Raw genomic sequence first — 7,168 nt, 5'->3', positions numbered from 1 at the left:
TCCATTGATTCAATTCTACTCCTTTGCCCATTCAATGTGTTATCTATTTCTGAAAATGTAGTATTAATCTTCTGTATATCTATAGATTTTGTATCATTTCTAATTTGTCATTTATTTTGTCATTGTGTTTTTGTATTGTCTTCCAAAATTGTCTGTGTTTTCCTCAATGTTGTCAGTGTTTTCTTTGATCTGTCTCTCAATCCATTGAAAGTACCTGTGATTGTTGGAGCTGTGTGTCAACTTGGCTGGACTCCAGTTCTGTGTGGTTGTTCACATGATGGGATTGGATGACTGTGTTCTGAGTGGTCAATCTGCCCAAGGGGACTTTCCCTAGGGGTGTGGCCTGCTTCCAGGATATCCAGGGACATCCTGGGAAGAAAGACATTCTTCTATGGATTGGGACTCTGATGTGCTGCCTACAACCTTCGGTGAGTGAGCAGCCCACTGCTTGACCTGGAGATCTTGGATTCATCTTTTGTTGGAGTCAACAACCAGTGTACTGCCTGCCAGCCTTGAGTTCTTGGCCCCCTTTTGTGAGCCATTTTCCTAAGGTAAATTTCCCTCTCTCTCTCTCTCTCTCTCTCTATATATATATATATAAACTTTGCTGTTTTTTTTTTTTTTTTTTTTTTTTCTCTCTAGAGAACCCAGTCTAACACAGTACCTAAATATAATTCTTTTGAATTCCTTATCAGGGAGTTCCAATGCTGTTTCTTCCTCAAGGATGTATTGTGGGTCTGTATCTTGATCCCTTCTTTCAACTGCTTTATCTTGCTTCTTTGTGTGGACTGTGATGGACTGATTTTATTTTTGTAATGTCTTGTGTTTACATTTAATTAGGGAGTGTATGTTGGAGTTATTCACCCAAGATTTTTGTTTTCTTTGTTTTGTTTGGATGTTATCTGAGTAAGCAGGGTGTTCTCGTCTATTTGCTATTTGACAGCATTTATGTACTCACCACCTGGCTCTTTTCCAGTCATCAGCCTCCCATACATCCCTGCTGTCTTCAGCAATTGGGGCCTATTCTTAGGTCCCTAGAATCTGAGAGAAAGCTGTCACTTTAAATATCAAAAATGGCCACTGCTTCTAAACTCTCAAAATGGCTGTGCCCTCCAGACAGCTGAAAGTCCACAACTCAGTTTGTTTCCTTTGCTGTTTCCCTTTTCAGTAACCTGCCACTAGTACAGTTGTCCATGCAGCCCTTGGTGAGCAGGGCCATTTTTAAGGTTAATTCTCAGGTCCTACCACCACTTGGAAAGTTGCACATGCCATCAGGATAGCTGACAGTCTACAGCTTCATTTGTCTCCTTAGTCACTGTTTTCATTCAAGTTCTCCTACTAGTCAGTGTTTAATTCACCTCTGTATCATTCCTTTAAAAGCTCAGCACTCAGGATTGTTTTCTATATCTGTTTTAATTGGTTTATCTTTTCTTTGTTGAAGAGGGTCTGAGTAGCTAGTCTGCCTATTCCATCATCTTACTGGAAGTCAGCGTATATCTTTTTATTTCTAATGTTTGTAAATCACTTCCACAATTTAGAAACTTGGGACTTGGCTGGAAAATGGTATTGTTGTTATAGAAGAATGAATCAGAATTAAGTGTTTTGAGATAATTTTTATTAAAAATTTAAAATGAAGCACTATAAATAAATACTCCTGTCCAACAATACATTCATTTCTTTGCAATTTTGTTTTACTAGGGAAAAATAATTTGTTTATATTTATTTTCTGGATATTCTGTTTTTGCCAAACCACTAGTTATTATAGTGAGTGGAAATAATAGAAATGTTCCTATTTGATAAATCAAAGTGGCGTTATTTTAATACAATGTTATTCTAATAAATTTTCACAACTTTTCACTTTGTAGCATTTAACTGGGCCATAAATGTGAAAGAAAAAAAAAAGAACTCTAACCACAAAATATTGATGGAACTTGACAGAATTCAACATTTTTCCTTCCAACTAGGCAAGTTTCTGGTATTTTTTTTCAGGTTTTAAAATCAATCTTCTTTTAGTACTAGATTTTGAAATATGTCACTTCACCTATTCACTTGAGATACATACTTCACTTTCAGTTTTAGAAAATTTTGTCATTAATATTTTCTGATTCCACTTTTAAGTGTTTGAAGGATACCTAAATTAATTGCTGTGAAATGACACCACCAAAAACAATAATAAAGTACACCAGATAGGGGTCATTCCTTTTCAGGACATTTCTTGTTCTTCTGAAAGGAAAAATGATAAAAAGCTGAATGTTACTGAGCAAAAAGGGAAAAATTCAATATTCTTGCTTTAACATTGATTGGAATAAAGACTGAGAATTTAACTACACTGACCCATGCCAAATATTAATTCTACTCAGAAATTGTATTCTGTCAAACATCAATTCTCCTGAGAATCTTTATTGAATCAAGAACTTATGCTTTTATTAAATATTAGTGAGACCATCCTTTAATTTTATACTAAGCATACTCAGACAAATTCAATTTTTGGCACCCAATATACAAACCAAGGTGGCTGAATTGAGTGTAGTTTTTCACTGCCAACCAATTTATTAATAGTGACAACAGAACCACATTTGGCTAACAATTTTGACTTGGCCACAGCATTTCTCTGTCAAACTTTCAACATATGACAATTGCCACTTTTTCAGTTTGATAATCCATCCCTAACAAAAACACATTCAAAAGTAAGAGTAGATTGTAGGAAAGAGGCTACAGAGTGATAGTTATAAAGGGTAACTTTTTTGTAATTCAAAACTTAATTAATCTAATACCACTTGGGTTTGCCCATATGATCATGAAGCAAACAATTTCTATCAATTTCAGTCTGATAGGGATTGAATTGTGTCCTAAGCACTATATTTGTGGATATAATCCTATTTGGGAATAGGGTTTTCTTTGTTATGTTGATGAGGTCATATCAGGATAAGGAGCCCTGGTGGCACAGTGGTTAAGTACTGGACTTTTAATTGAAAGGTTAGCAGTTCAAGCCCACCAGCAAGTCCACAGGAGAAAAGGCCTGGAGATCTTCCTTGGTAAAAAATTACAGCCTAGAAAATCCTATAGGCTAGTTTTATTCTGTCCTACAGGGTGGTTAAAGGAGCTCTGGTGGTGGAGTACCTAAGGCATTTGACTGTTAACCATAAGGCTGGAAGTCTAACCCCATCAACCACTCTGCAGAAGGAAGATGGAACAAATCTACTTCCAGAAAGATTTACCACCTCGGAAACCCAATGGGGGTCATTATGAGTTATAATCGACTTAAAGGCAGTGAGGTTAGTTTTTGTTTATAAGGTCATTATGAGTCTTATGATCAATTTGAGGGCATAAAACAACAACAATAACATCTATTGGGGGAAAAATGAATACACATTTACTCTTACTCTAGTTCTAAAATATTATTAACATTTTTCCCAACTTTGTTTCTTATACCTGAACAATCTTTTATTTTTTTTTCTGAAGTTTATTAAACTAAATGTCAGATGTCATTCTATTTCACCTATGAACACTTTGGTATGCATCTCTACAGATAAAAGAAGTTCTGGTAGCATAGTGCTTAAGGCACTTGACTGCTAACCAGAAGGCTGGTGGTTCAAACCCACCAGCCACTCTTTGGAAGGAAGGTTGGGTGATCTACTTCCGTAGTGATACAGCCTCAGAAACCCAAGGAGGGGTCACTATAATTCAGGTCTGACTCAATGGCACTTAACAACAACAGACAAAGGCATTTCACACTAATCAGTCATATTCTCACATCATGTCACAAAAATGACAATACTTTCTTAATATTCTTTATTATTAAGTTCATATTCAAATTTTCTTGTCATTATTGGGTGCTGTCAGTTCTGTCTCATAGCCACCTTATGTACAAGAGAACAGAACACTCCCCAGTCCTGTGGCATCTTCACAATTATTGTTATGCTTGAGCCCATCACTGAAGCCACTGTTTCAATCCATCTCATTGAGAGTCTTCCTATTGTTTACTGACCCTCTACTTTACAAGGAGCTTGGGTAGCACAGTGCCTAAGGCATCTGACTGCTAACCAGAAGTTTGGTGGTTCAAACCCACCAGCCACTCCATGGAAGCAAGACTGGTCAATCTACTTTCATAAAGGTTTATCACATCAGAAACCCAATGCAGGTCACTATGAGTTGGAAGTGACTTAATGGCAGTGGGTTTGTTTTTTTTGATTTTCTGCTTGACAAAGCATGATATCTTTCTCTAGGGACTTGTTCCTCCTGATAATGTGTCCAAAGTATTTGAGATGTTGTCTCACTACCATGCCTTAAGGAGCATCCTGGCTGTACTTCTTCCAAGACATATTTGTTCATTCTTCTGGAAATCTATGCCATATTCAATATTCCTCACCAAAAGCATCAATTCTTCTTTCTTCATTGTCTAGCTTTCATATGTACATGAAAAAACATAACAAAACAAAAAACAAAGGAAGCTCTGATGGCATCATACCTAAGGCATTTGACTGCTAACCAGAAAGCTGATAGTTCAAACCCGCCAGCCATTCCTTGGAAGGAAGGCTGTGCAATCTACTTCCACAGTGATACCTCCTCGGAAACCCAAGGAGAGGTTGCTATGGGTCGGATCCGACTATATGAGGCAATTAAAAATACCTTTACTTAGGTCAGGCACACCTTTGTCCTAAAGTGACCCTTTGGTGCTTAACACATTACAGAGGTAGCACAGTGCCTAAGGCATTTGACTGCTAACTGGCAGTTCAAACCCACCAGCCATTCCCTGGAAGGAAGGTTGGGAAATCTACTTCTGTAGTGATACTGCCTCAGAAACCCAAAGAGGGGTCACTATGAGTTGGATCCGACTCCATGGCAATGGTTTCATTGCATTTTGCTGTGTATTTGCCCATTGCAGTATGTCATCTGATTTTTTTGTTGCAGCTTCCATGGGCATTGATTGTGGATCCAAGTAAAATGAAAGCCTTGACAACTTCAATCTTTTCTCTGTTTATCATAATGTTGTCCAGTTGTGAGGATTTTAGTCTTCTTTATGTTAAAGTGTAATCCATTTTGAAGGCTGTAGTCTTTGATCTTCATTAATAAGTTCTTCACTTTCAGCAAGCAAGTTTGTTTCATCTGCATATTGCAGGCTGTGTTGTTAATGAGTCTTCTTCCAATGCTGATGCTGTGTGGTTCTTCATAGAGTCCAACTTCTAGGATCATTTGCTCAGCATACATATTGAATAAGTAGAGTGAAATGATAAAACCTTTCCTTATTTTGAATAATGCAGTATCCCCTTGTTCTGTTCAAACAACTGCCCCTTGGTCTATGCACAAGTTCTACATGAGTACAAATAAGAGCTTGGAATCCCCCCCCCACACACTTTTTTTCAATGTAATCCATAATGTTTTTCACCACTTGTTTGCCAGTTTGTTGTACTATGGTGGTTGCATGTTGTAGTGATGCTGGTAGGTATGCCATGAGTATTTTGAATACTACAAGGTCATCCAGGATGCACAGGTTTCAGCAGAACTTCCAGACTAAGATAGATTAAGAAGAAGGATGCGGCATTCTACTTCTGAAAGAATTGACCAGTGAAATCATAATTAATAGCAGTGGAGCACTGTCTGATGAAGTACCAGAAGATGACCCCTTTAGGTTGGAAGGCGCTTAAGACAAAATATGACTAGGGAAGAGCTGCCTTCTCAAAGTAGATTCATTTTATTGACATGGATGGATTAAAGTTTCTGTGACCTTCATTTGCTGACATGGCATCACTCAAAATGAGAAGAAAGAGCTGCACACATCCATTAATAATCAGAATGTGGAATGTATGAAGTATAAAGCTAGGAAAATTTGGAAGTCATCAAAAATGAAATGGAATGCATAAAAATTGATATCCTGGATATTAGAGAGCTGAAATTGACTGACATTGGTCCTTTTACATTAGACAATCATATAGTCTACTATGGGGGAATTAAAAAGAAGAACAGCATCATATCCATCATCAAAAAGAACATTTCAAGATCTATCCTGAAGTACATACAATGCTGTCAGTGATAGGATAATATTCATACATCTATAAGAAAAACAAGCTAATAGGACTATTAATCAAATTTATGCACTAACCTCAATGCCAAAGATGAAGAAATTGTAGATTATTACCAACTTCTGTAGGCTGAAAGCAAACATGTAATCATGATGCATTGATAATTACTGATTATTAAAAAGTTGGAAACAAAGAAGCATCAGTAGTTGTAAAATATGACCTTGGTAATAGTATAGACACTGAAGATGGCAGGACAGAATTTTGCAAGATCAACAATTTATTCATTGCAAATACCTTTTTCAAACAACATAAATCGTAACTATACATGTGGACTTCACCAGATGGAATATACAGAATTCAAATAAACTAAATCTGTGAAAAGAGATGATGCAGAAGCTCAATATTATCGGTCAAAAAAATTTTCCTAATTATCACAAAATGCCTCTTCACAGTTTATTTCTTTGAATTGAAAGTATAAAATGTTTTATACAACCATGCATTGTTTTGGATGTTATGTTTCTTAAGGCTTTTAATTTTTTTTTAATCAGTCCTTACTTCCTTTTGTTTACATTTTGATATCTTGAGAAAAAAATTTCACATTTTTATTTTGTTGTTTGCTTTGTTTTGATGTCCTTTAACTTGTTTTTCTAGGGACCTACTACCACCAAGAATTGATAAGGAAGCTCAGACATGCCCAAAGCAGCAGGGCAAGAGAGCAGGAGAGCGGGAGAAAAGGAATTAAAAGCCAGGAACTTGGACAGAGGAGCAGTCAGCCGTAGGAATCCAGGTGAGGAGAGAGAACCCAGACATGCCCAAAGCAGCAGGATGGAAGAGCAGGAGAAAGGGGATTAAAAGGCTCAGGAACCTGGACAGAGGAGCAGTCAGCCGCAGGGACCCAGGTAAGGGTGGTACGAGAGGTTTCCCACAGGGAGACAAACTTGTTTCAAACCCAGTGGAATGCACATGGTGCACAGGTATCAGCCCAGCTTACAGACTGAAACAGAGTAGGAAGAAGGAAAAGGCCATCCACTTCTTAAAGAATTGGCTAGGGAAAATCTTATGAATAGCAAAGAAACACTGTTTGATACATTACCACACAACTTTATGAATAGTCCAGTTAGGTTAGAAGGCTCTCAAAATAGGACTGG

This window comes from Orycteropus afer, unplaced genomic scaffold (assembly GCF_000298275.1).
Source record: "Orycteropus afer afer isolate SDZICR_OR568_19922 unplaced genomic scaffold, OryAfe1.0 scaffold00087, whole genome shotgun sequence".
In the NCBI taxonomy this organism is placed as follows: domain Eukaryota; kingdom Metazoa; phylum Chordata; class Mammalia; order Tubulidentata; family Orycteropodidae; genus Orycteropus; species Orycteropus afer.
The sequence above is the reverse complement of the archived record's forward strand: the minus strand, read 5'-3'. Positions refer to the sequence as shown.